General features: G+C 39.8%; 1 protein-coding gene across 2 annotated transcripts in view; it reads right to left on the bottom strand.

Annotated features, from left to right (window-relative positions):
• Positions 1-12,507, bottom strand: part of LOC306768205 (ephrin-A5b-like) — a 94,218-nt gene that overhangs the window by 61,030 nt on the left and 20,681 nt on the right. The gene's annotated exons all lie outside the window — the stretch shown is intronic.

Raw genomic sequence — 12,507 nt, 5'->3', positions numbered from 1 at the left:
AAAGCTTATGAAAGAAAGTTGGTGAGTTTGTGTGTGTTGGTGTGAGCACAAGCAAAGCGCCTTCTTTTGTCTACAATCCTATCAGTGTCACAAAGGTTACGCTCCCTCAAGATAACCCGCGGAGATCTCTGTGGGCTCCGGACCATTTTTTCCCCCCTCCTCTCTTTTTGTGATTAGGTGTCAGCAGAATTTCCTTGGTGTGCGGACGACTGCTTTCATGTGGCGGGTTTCTCATGGTCTCGCAGCCTATCAAGCTGCCCATTCAAACACCATGCAAAGAGCCTCCAAAGCAAGGTACACAATGTCTGTCTGTAGTCTGGTCACACAAGAGGGAATCCATAATTATCCGAACACAACGGCATTCACTCCTGCGCTTCCTGATGTTGTCTGGCAGCATGGAACGGCCTTTTCTTTTAAGGTAACATTAACTTTAAGAGCCCAACGGATGTAGAAGGTCAAAAGAGCAAAGAGAGGTTTTCACTTACAGCCACATGAGAAGAAAACCTTAAACAAATAAAACAAAAAGAGATAAAACCATGATCATGCTTTAAGTCCTCAGATTGAAAACATATCGGCATATTTTTGCAGTGAGGAATGCAGCAGGAAAGCTTTGACTAGGCACAGATGTGGCAGCATTGGCATCGGAGAACCGCCTGGCAAGACGACAGAAGGTCTGGAAACGGGATTTGTTTCTCCGCAACCCCCTTGGTGGACTGCGGGTTGCTCGGTATTTTCTCTTTTACATAAACTCGTTATTTAAGCTATCAGATCTCAAGAAGAGAGTGCAGGGACCGTGTCGTTCCTGAATCCAAGTTCAGGTTCCTGCAGTTGTCTGCTGAGAGCTTCTTGTGTTGTTTCAGAAGCAGTTTTTTTTTTTTTTATCTTCCTCTCTACATTTGTGTCAGATCTACAAATGTACATCGTTAGTCAAGAACTGCTGACTTATTATTCAGATCAAAAACTGAATTAAAACTCCCTCATTAATGTGGATTTTAGTCATCATTCTAACATTATAGGTTCATATAGAGTACTACATAAGCACACGTACAAGTTTATCAGCAATATTTATTATAGAACCTCAACATGGGTCAACTAAAAGTTAGACCTTGTCATCATAACTGTGATAGAAATTCAGTTTTATTTGTTTGCATGTCCACGTAAAGGATTTCTAAAAGTTGAAAAACAATACTAATTGTTCAAGTTAATTAGTGCAAAGGCCTTAAATGATTGGCTGCACAGCAGAGACTAAAGGTAATGTGACACTACTGAGATCCAGATCAAATTTGCAGTGATGAAACTTATATGGAGCCAAAATATAGTCACAGTATGTCAGTGACGGTGTAAGCAAATAATTAAGTTTGAAGTTTTATTAATTCTTTTTTTTTTTTTTCCTAATTTTATTAAACAGCGAGAACAAACACAACAACAACAACAAATGTATACAGTATAATCTTCCACACAGGTGGGAGAGCACCAAACCTATACATCAATATCTGGACACCTACATACACACACCAGCCTCTTCATACATCAACCTTCCTCTTTAAGCTTGCTCTTTTCCACCACACACACATTCCTATCTATTCCCTTTACATATATTTATAATTAAGGTACTTCCAAGTACATATGATTAATATTCCTGCAATTTCAAACATACTAAGTTCTCAGACAAATCTAGCCCAATTAACACCACATTGCATTAAATCTGTTCACACTCCAACAAAGACCTAGCATGGAGCGCAATTAGAAAGACGCATCATGCTAGCCTACAGAATGTTGGTCCGCTGGCAGTAACGCAGCACCTGACATAATACTTTCTTTCTTCAATGCACAGCAATACATCTACTGAGCTGTACAGAAACTCCCACTGAAGATAAAGAGGAAGACAATGAAATGAAAGAGACACAGAACTGAATGATGGACACAAGTCCCTAACTTCTGTTCTGCTAGAAGTTTCTGGAAACTTACCAGGATTTGCATCAATACTGTATCCAACCATCCTCTCAGCTTCATTTGCTAAAGAACAAACCCAGCAGAGTACAGGGGCTCCTCTCGGCAGGACCTGCTTTTTATCTCATTGCAACTTAAAACCACCCACTCCCATAAGATTTGATTCGGATCCTGTGAGACCTGCAGGATCCCGATCCCAATGCAGCTCTCTAACATGCATCACAAAAGGAAAAATGATGTTTTCATCAACCAGCTGATCTACTTATTGTGATTATTCTCAAATCTGAACATTGAAGGGTTTCTTTGGGTTCACCTAAATATACTTTTGCTGTGTCAGTCAACAGCAACACACCTATTACCTGCACAATGACAGCTCAAAGGATTCCAAAATGCTGTAATTGCAAATCTGCTGCTGCCCTCTTTTTTTTTTTTTTTTTTTTCATTTGGAGGAAGCTTTGTGGTGAGTGGTTAAATACCGGCCTTTCACCAAGGAGACTGGCTTTGCATCCCATTTGGCACCACAATGGTAGTTTCAAGCAATGTCTGGTGCAGCGGCTTTTTTTCCCCGTGTTGTTTTACTTTTTGTTTTCCTGTTTTTTTTCCCAAATTATATTTAGAAAAACAATTAAGCTTTAGGTATTTTATACAAGTTGGCAGAAATGAGTTACCATCTATTCAGCGTAAAATAGAGGAATAAGATGTCCGAGTCACTGCTGACTTCCTGTAAGCAACATCACTTGTTAAGTGTTTTGGCCCTTGATGTAATAGGTCAACTGGAAAAATCCCAATACTAACCCTCTGAAGGCGAGCATATCGCCACCTGTCAAAGTATATATTGACATAATTCTATAAACTGCTTTTCCTACTGTGCTTGTACATTAGAACACGGACATTTATGGCCATTGTTCTACCTAACTGTGCATGAAGACATTGAGTTCTGGTTATCAGACACCAACTAATGGGCATTTTTCCTTACATTCATTTGTTTCTTTTACTTTTATACACTACATGTAGCTGTAATTAGGTGATCATAGTAATAACCGTCATTGAGACAATCAATACTTCTTTAATCCCCAGTCGTTTTTCGCTGGTATTGACAAACTGGTTGCAGATGTCATTCAATACTTGCTAAAAACTACTTATCACACAGACACATTAACGGTTATAACAAGAGAACTATCCTTTGTGGTCAGCTTTAAATCCTCTCACCAGTACCTATGGCAACATCAGAGAGGACCATTATGGTTTTTTAATGCAGTAGAGCAGCGGGTCTGAACACAGCCAATCCCGAAACGTTCGCTGCATTCTGGCCGAGGCCTTGAATGTAAATGGGAATGTGATTTACCATGGGAACTTCGCTGCATTCCTCTTGTTTTGTATGACTGTGAAAAGAACCGGACTTGAGCCAGCTGAAAGGAACAGAGAGGTCTAACAGACAAGAATTGGCTGCACTGAAGCTAAATGGAGAACGGCGTATAAATCTTAGCTTTTTAGAGACTAACATGCAATTACTCACACACACGCATGTGAATACACACATGCACAGCAGCTCTGCAGTGACTGTTGACAGCTGAAACGTTAAATGTTCATCCCCAGCCCTGGTTAGTGCAAGGGTGGTGTCCAGAAGGCTCCAACTCTAATGACAGTGAGTTCACACAAAATCAAACTCATTTACTAAAGAGGACAATGAGAGGTGTCCTGCAGTCACACACAGCCAAGCCAGTGTGTGTGTCTGAAAGACGGTGGCTTACAGCAGGACAGAAGCAAAGGGAGAAGCACATGTGACAAATCCACAGAGCCATCAAAGCAGGAACATGAGAACACCTGAGGAAGAAATGTCAGAGGAAAACTGGGGGAGGAAGAAGAGCGGAGTGAGGAATGTGGGGGAGTGTGGAGTGAAGATGTACTACAGTAGGTGTGCAGACTTCACTAGCAGTAGGAAGAGACGACAGAAAGCAGCTCATCGCACAGCTGGAGGAGCGTGGAGCAGCTGTTGTTGAAGAGGATAGAGGAAGTCATTAAGGTGGGGGGGGGGGGGGGGGGGTGGGGGTGGAAAACAAAAAAGAAAAGAAAGGAAAGGTGACTTTGGAGTCTTATCAATCAATTTCCTAAGTCGCCAAGACATGAGCAGCAATTTGAAAAAATCCAATTAGTCCCCCTGATCCATTAATAACGGTGACGAGTTTGAGAGATTGGAAAAATTTCTGAATAAATGTTGATAAATACACCAAAAATAAGCGTCATACATGTAGAGAGCTAACACTAAACCCTGGCCACGTTTACATGGGAGTTTTAATTCCTCTTCAGTTTGGAATAAAGGTTAAGTCCGCGTTAAACGGATGAAAAACGACCATGTAAACACCTAATTCCAAATTAAATAGACAATTCGTAACTAAAATTAATCCCGAGTTTTCTTCCGAATTAATACCAAAATAATTCCATTTGGTTTATTTGGATTTTACATCCAAACGGATTCATACCTCTGTCATGTAAATGTTTACATTCCGATCGTTCTGCATATACTCGTTACTTTGTCCCGTCCCGATGACGCACATATGACGTTACATGATGGTTTTTATTTCGGAATTATTAATGCGGAATCAAAAAAATAAGCGTGGCCAATGGGACGATGAACTGATACTGAGGGACAAGAGCGTTCATAAAAAAACCCTTCTGATTCATTTGGTGCTATAAACCCTACAAATCCCTCCATTCTTACACAGAAAACACTTACTAGGACTATGTTTGCCATACATTTTCCAAATTGTGTTGCCTATAAAACAACTGGTAATTATAAGAGCTATTGATCCTCAGCAGTCTGTTTCAATCTTGTTCAACCAGAAGAGAAGCATCGATAGGAGCTGCTGGAATTATCTGACATTCCAAGACATTGTTATTCTGTCTGAAAATTAAAACATGAATTTTCATGAGAAGCTTTAAATAGCCTGATTTGGAAACAGGGAATCATTCTGAGCAGGATGAGGAGATTCATGCTGAAAAGGAAAAAAAAAAAAAAAAAAAAAGACTTTTATCCACACTTTGTTTCAAAGTGGACAAAAAAGTTGTGGAGTGGAAGTTCCTTCGCTCTTCAGACTAAAGAAATCATTACTGCTGCTTCTATCGTCGGGACCGAGGCCATTTTGATGTTCACGGAACCGTTCTTATCTCATCATCCTGCCTCACAAAGAAGCAGAGAGTCCCAAAATGGACCGATCTATCAGGGTCCAACACCTCCAGCATGGATGTAAATTAAATCAGTTTGAGGTTTTCTGTTGGCTTAGGAAGCTGACTCACATCTGCAGCACAATATTTGTTTTGGAAGTTTTATCTTCTTTGTTGCTTAATTCATTGTCTGCACTCACAAGTCACTCGCCAGCAGCTAAATATAGAAATATGATTAAAGAATTGGGCCAAAACTAAAACAGCTTGTTAAAAATTTCGGAACAAATTGTTGCATGATGGGTTTGCATGTCCTGCAGTGGGACTATAGCTCATGCATTTGTCACAAAGCTGATGCTGGGACTGTATATCACGCAGCTCAAAACGAAAGGTTTTGGCTGTTTTCGGACTCTTTGTTGCAGCTGTCACCATCACCTGCCATCCTGCGCATACTTGGCATGTGGTTTTCTAGGACAGAGTACTTGTACGAATCAGCTGAATTGGAATTAAATGGATTTTGTTGGATCATAATGAATTTCATAGAACTAGATGATAATTGAATGTGAGTGTTGATTAAGACCTATTTATGCTTGAAGCAGTAGGTGGATACGTAGATGGTTTCATCCCTCTCCTGCATTAGTTACTCTGGTTAACCTTACACACTATGGATAAACATACAAACAATTAAGCCTGATTGTCCCTTATAAAGGCTGAAAAAATATTGATGTAATCACCTGAATAAAAAACAATAATAACAAAATTGTGCAATGTAAAAGTTTAGATCCTGATATTCAATAAACATGACCACAGTGTACTTTAGTGCAAATAATAATGTATAGAAATTATTTTGTTGTTGAATGTGATGAGGCTTCTGTCTTTATGGAGTCATTGTTGGTAACATGTTGAAAACAATGCAGATGAGGACGAAATTTTTCATTTCGCCTTCATTATACTGAGATTTACTCAGTTATAACAGACATTTTATAAACTGGAAATAAATTATCTGAGCTCAGATGTCTGTAGACATCAAAAACATCCATATTAATATTGTTAAAAAGTTCTTGATTCACTTTGGGTGTGAATTTTAAGGCGGGTTTTTTCTCAAAAATATGCCGAAACAAGTTCTGCATCACAGATCATCATTACTAAAGCATTTTGTCAAGTAAGAACCTTTTATGCAACTATGAGAAAATAAAAACATAGCATGCACTGTGGTATTTTCATGGCTTATTAAAATGTTTAACAGTTTTATCCAGCCATCATCGGGATATGCATGTGTTTAGCTCCTTGGATCAACAGAGGCATATGTTAGGAATTTGAAGAACGAACCCCTGACCAAACACCTACATGTGAAACTGCTGTTGCTTGTTTATTTATTTCCTTCTGTGGGTTTTCCCTTCATAAAATCCGTACACCAAGGCCAAACACCCGCAGGGAGTGACTCCAATGCTCTACGACGCTGCTGCCTAACACATGATGCGGCTTCTTTTTGTCTCCTACTTCACCCTTACCACACACGCAAATATGCTTCCCGCTATCCAAAGACGCAAAACGGGACGAACAAACATGCCAAGCTGGCGAGGAACGGCGAATGAATTGTGAGAGGTAGAATAAAAATTGGGCAAATACTGAAGCCAAGCAAGCCGTAGCAATGTTGGCGTTGCACCAACACACACACACACACACACACACAGTCAAACACACACACTCACGTCTGCAGTGGAGCGAGGTGTCAGAGCCCGTTAGAGGCCTTTGGCTGGACACAGCTCCAGAACAAGCTGGACAAAAGCGTTGCCTGTCTCCCTTCATTAAGTGATTTAAGATCCCGTGTTCCCCCTACTCCTTTCATCACCGTCCAAAGTGAACACACTTAAAAAGCCCTACAAGAATGCCAGGGCCTGCTGACATGAATGGGGTGAAGAGAGGCAAGAAAGCCAAGTTCATGGCGAAGGACCAGGGTCTAAAGCTGAGCTACGCTAGCCATGCCTATTAGCCTTAGGGCAGATAGAGGGGAGACATCCAGCTTGAATAAACTAAAGGTATGATCCCAGGGTGGGGAATGGCCGCCACTTAATCCATTACAAGTTCCTCCTCCACAGAAGAAACAAAGTTTTTCCCATGAAGGTTTAGTTGAGCAGAAATGTACCGTTTCCACATTCCTGGCTAGGGAGGCAGAGCAATCCAGGGGAGATGGGAGACGGTGGAAAAGACGGAGGAGCTGGATGGAACATCGGTGCCGAGTCCAAAATCAACCTCATGAGAGCTCCGCTTTGGTGGAGTTTTGTCATCATTGTGAATGATTAAAGATGACTATCATATATCACACCAGGATTTGTTATGAAAACTCTATTACCGCCAATGATCCAGCTTGGATCTGGAATTTTCTGGATGTAAAAAGGGTTTTAGCAGCTGCCACAGAAGTGTCTCGTACTCCGCAGTCTATCTAGATATACTGTTGAGCCTTGACAGTCTGGGTTTGGTGAAAGCAGTGAAAACATATATCAGACAACAGCCCTGGCGTCCAGCATGAAGCGCTCGATTGCACTGAAGGATTTAAAAACCAGGCTAATTCATGCCATTTCAGCACATCCGTGAGAGCTTAAAGAACACTTGTTGCCATCTTAGGTTCTCTAAAAACCACTCTTTTGTATAAATCCAACACTTCTCGTCCAGGAGAACCAACCTTGTAGGACCTACTAAGGGCTGTGCTTAGTTCAAACCAAACTAGAATCTTACCCAATCCTAAACACGCTGGGTTGTTGCCTTAACCCAACAAAAAAAAAGGAGATTTACAGCAAAGATAAAACCATCTCAGACTGGAACAGTACTTCTTTTTCTGTTTTCAGACACCTCCACCCCTTCATTTACAAGCTTGCATTCATGAAGGACAAAACACACAAATCAAGATCAGGAAAATGAAAGATGAGAAGAGTGGAAATTTTGAACATCCATGATCCATATTACCATAAATGTCAATGATATGATGGCAACTGAGTTGCCCCAAAAAATCTCTCCTCATATTTTGTTTTTTTATGAGACCTGAAACAGCTGTTTTATCAGTAGACCAGAAAAATGTTAAAATCAGTTTTTAATTATCAGTGTCCATGTATGCTCAACACAAAAGACGGATACACAGATGGACAGACATGACTTAGCCACCCATTACTTGACGCAGAAATTGGAACATTACCATTAAGGTGGCAGTGTTGAGTTGTATGGTGAAAACACAACCAGGAAAAGGAAAAACCAGAAAAGAAGAAGAAGAACCATCAGAATACAATGTAGAAACCACAAAATTAAAAGCGCACAAAGAAGACGCAAAGAAGTTGAGAACAGCAAAATGTGGGTTTTTTTTTGTCTTCTTCTTCTGGTGTTTTTGGATGGTTGTAAATTTTATCGCGGTGCATCATTGCTACCAACTGGTGTCAAAATGCAGAGGGGAACTCTGAACTCAGCACTGCCCACTAGTGGATGCACTGACTTGTGACGTGTGACGGTGTAAAACAGACGTCCACATTAACATACGAGAGGAAGCAAAAATGGGCCTTTAGTCAGTTTTCACAGTTTTTCACAATATTTTACAACAAAAACTTAAAAAAATGTAAACAAATCTGACAAAACACATGAAAAAAATATTTGTTTTTTTTTTTTATTATAACTGTTTCTATATTTTTTTGAGGAATTTTCATTCTTTTCAGTATTTCAGCAAGATATTTCCAATTATATAGAAAAAAAACAATCAACTCGTAAAGCTAACATTTTGTGTTCATTATCGTGTACTTCACAATGCATGCAAATGCCACACAAATACAAAGAGAAAAAGCTCCAACTAACACCTTGAAACGTAGCTGAAGGAAAGGTGTGTGATGTTGGTCAACTTTCCTAAAGGTGTGAGCAGTAACCACTCTGACGTCAACATTTCATTTAGCACAGAGCTGCATCAGAGAGAAGAAATCCTCAACATGTCTGTTCAAAGAAAGGGCCTAATTGGAGAGTGAGTTTGGTCAGAAGGGGACAGCCTACAGAGAACCCAGAAAATGCACTATTTGGTTTTGGAGAAAAAGACGGTTTGAGCAGCCAAGGTCCAATTAGTGTGCTATACGATGTGGGTTCCAAACATTTGTTTACAAGAGACCGTTTTTTTTTTTCTTCTTCTTCTTCTTCTTCTTCTGTGCAGCTTTGCGTCAGGAATGAGGGACCTTGGTCAGATTCCACAGCGGCTCTTCAACAGAGTGGGTGTGGCTACACCACACAAACCTCCAGGCCTTTTGACATTACACTGTGCAACCATGAGGTCAGAGGAAGGCTCTTTCTTCCTTGACACAAAGGAGTGGCCCCGTGAGAACAGCAGCAAATAATGAACTCTCAGGCTCCTGGTATCACATTCGGTTTCACACGCGTCAACTCCATTCTGGAGCGGAACAAAAGGGCAGCAGGAGAAACATTTGCAGGGATGGAACAGTGTGCCCAGGACATGCCATGCAGGGTGAATTTGTTGCATTTTAATGGCAATGATGCTCATGTGACTGAGAAGATAATGTTTCTTTGGATTTCAATGGAAAATCCTCCTCAGATCAGAACCGTTGGAGGGTTCTCCTAAAAATGCAACTTATGTTGGCATCAAACTGCAGCAAGAACTTAGTCTGAGGTGTGCAACATGTATTGTTCACGATGCTTTGAGCAAAGGTCTGAGTTCTAACTGTGACGTGACACCAGAGCAGATGGAGGAGCTGCAGTCTGGTGCAGAATGTCACTTTCATTTAGTGAATTGTGAAAAGAAGAACCTTATTCACCTAGTTTTACCAAAGCAAAGAACTTACTTTTAACATCTCCTCATGTTATTGTGCACTGATAATGTACCCTTTATTATAACTGACTGAAAACGCTGGTTTCTCCCCAACAAGCTGAACAAGGCAGCATGATTCTCTGAAAATTTAACAGCAAAAGTGTTTATAAGAAGCCAGCTAACAAAGCAATTTGCATACATAAATAATTAAAGTCAACATGGAATCATTATACTTACTAAACAGACAAGCTGTTAACACTGTTAGCAACTGTTAGCATATTTGCCCATTTAGCACCGCTCATGTTCCTTTTCAAAAACATCTATGATGCGGAAAACTAGCAACATTTGGTGGAAACACAGAATTAGTCTCTAATGTTTAACTCTACTAATAGAGCCAGATTTTTCTTTCAAGTTCAAACATCCATTAGCATGTATGGAAATGTTTAAAATCCATTTCTTGATGAAGTCTAAAGCTGTAGGCTGTAAGCCTTTAAAAAATACACTGTAGAAGGATATACAACTCCTTTAGTTGTAGTTCTATTCTTAGCTGTTCTGACCCGATTCAGGTAACCTCTCATGACATAAGTTAATGTTATATATGCTGTGCTGATTTGTAAATTGTTGAAACTTGCTACCAAAGTTCTGTTAGCAAAACAAAAATGACCCCAAAAACTGTTTGGAAGGATCTGGATTTTACAGCATAGTGGTAGTACATCTAAACACATCATGCCAATGGGTAACTAATAGCTTTGCTCTGCCACATGGGGACAGTGATACAAAAGTGGAATAGCTTGAACTGTGTGACTTTTGGTTTTGTGTCTCCTGTTCTCCTTGACAAAGGAGAGTTTATTAGCTTTTATAGAATAAATAGGTCCTAAGATTGTAAAACTGACTACGTACAAGTATGCATTATCAGAGAAAGCAATCATAACCAATGCTACTGTACTACTATGCCCTGCACTGTTAGCACTTTGGAGGCAAAATGTAAAAAAAAAAAATGACCCAGAATCCATCAGATACATATGCAAGAGTACAAATCACCTCTTGGAATACACTTGTTTTTAATAATACATGTGCATATTCATTATTCCTGATTCGTGCATTTTGTGTTTGTACCCAGGAGTTTCAACTATGTGTTCGTTGCGGCCACATGCAAGTAACCAGCAGGGGGCAGTGTTGGGACAATTTAACAGAATAAGTTTGTAGAGTCGACAGCGGAAAAAAATTACAAAATATTTTGAAGACGTGATGCGTTTTTTTTTTTTTAGGAATCTTATCCACCATATACAGTAGAGATGCTGTTAGTTTAATTTCTGGCCATGAAAATTAGCCAAATGCTAACTTTAATTAATTTTGCAATGTTTACATATTTGTTTCCATCCTACAAATTCAGCTATCTAACATATCTCCTAATTCCCCAGTACATAAGTATGATACACAAGCAAGTATGGGCTGTGTTTGAGTGTCCACACTATTCCCTACATAGTGCCCTATTTAGTGCTCATGCCATTTTCTAGGGGTGTCCGAATGTCAAGAGAGAAAAAAATAGTGCACTTAAAATTACCCATAAAGCATCTTGACAGGTAGTGTGTATCAATAGTCACTAGATGGGTCAATACAGACCAATAATGCTTTGCAGGCAGGAGCTCAAAGTGGTGCAAGTGACACGAACGTCAAAAGAAAAAACTACAGATCATTCATTTTATATCCTAATTTGTTGAATAAATATGCAACAAAGAAGAATAAAATACAAGTAAAATATTTTCTCTTCACACGAGCAGATTGGATTTGGAACGTTGCGTGGTGGTTGCTGCGGTGACAGCCGGTAGTCACATGATCTGCGACGAGGAGAAAATGGCATGCTTTGTGTCCGAATCGTCAACAGAATGAGTTCACTATATAGTGTAGCCATGTGTAGTAAATGAGGGTTTAGGGATTAGGGCGGACATTCGCTCACAGCCGTGTAAACATTATGCTCATGATGTAGCTTGTGATGTCGCCTACGTGAATGTGAAGTTAAAAAGCAAGTGTATTCTCTCCTTTACGATGACAGAAAATAAGCGAACTTGTCTGTTAACTTGTCACGTAAGTAAAGAGGCATAGGTTCCTCATATAAGCAAGGAAATGTGGGTTTTTTCAGTACCGTTTGACTGCCTGCCGCTCAGCAGTCAGTTACAGCAGGCTTTCTGCCAGAAGCTCATAAAGTCAACAACAAGCTAGCATGATTGATAGCCAAAGACATACAATCCATGAGCACAGTTCAGGAAACTGGAGCTCCAATAGAAAATTCTGACACATTCCAACCCACTGGAACTATTCAAATTAGTTAAAACTTGTCTTTAAAAAGAAAAAGAAAAAAAAAAAAAAAAAAGACAGCCCTACTAGTCTTACACCACAATCGTTCCTTTTTTTCCCATACATTGCACCATCTTTTTGATTGCGTCATGGTCGTAACACAATAACGTGTTGATTTGGGCTAAAATATAAGGGCGCTTTACAGTTTTTATGTCTTATGAACAAAAGGAAGAACGGATTACTCTCCAGCTGAGATTCTTCAGAAAATAAAGCCTCTGAAAGTGAAGACAGATGCTGCAGCAAAACTTAATTTACTC

The sequence above is a fragment of the Telmatherina bonti genome (assembly GCF_933228915.1).
Source record: "Telmatherina bonti genome assembly, chromosome: 17".
Lineage (NCBI taxonomy): Eukaryota > Metazoa > Chordata > Actinopteri > Atheriniformes > Telmatherinidae > Telmatherina > Telmatherina bonti.
Note: the sequence above shows the minus strand (reverse complement) of the source record. Positions and strands in the feature narration are given on the sequence as shown.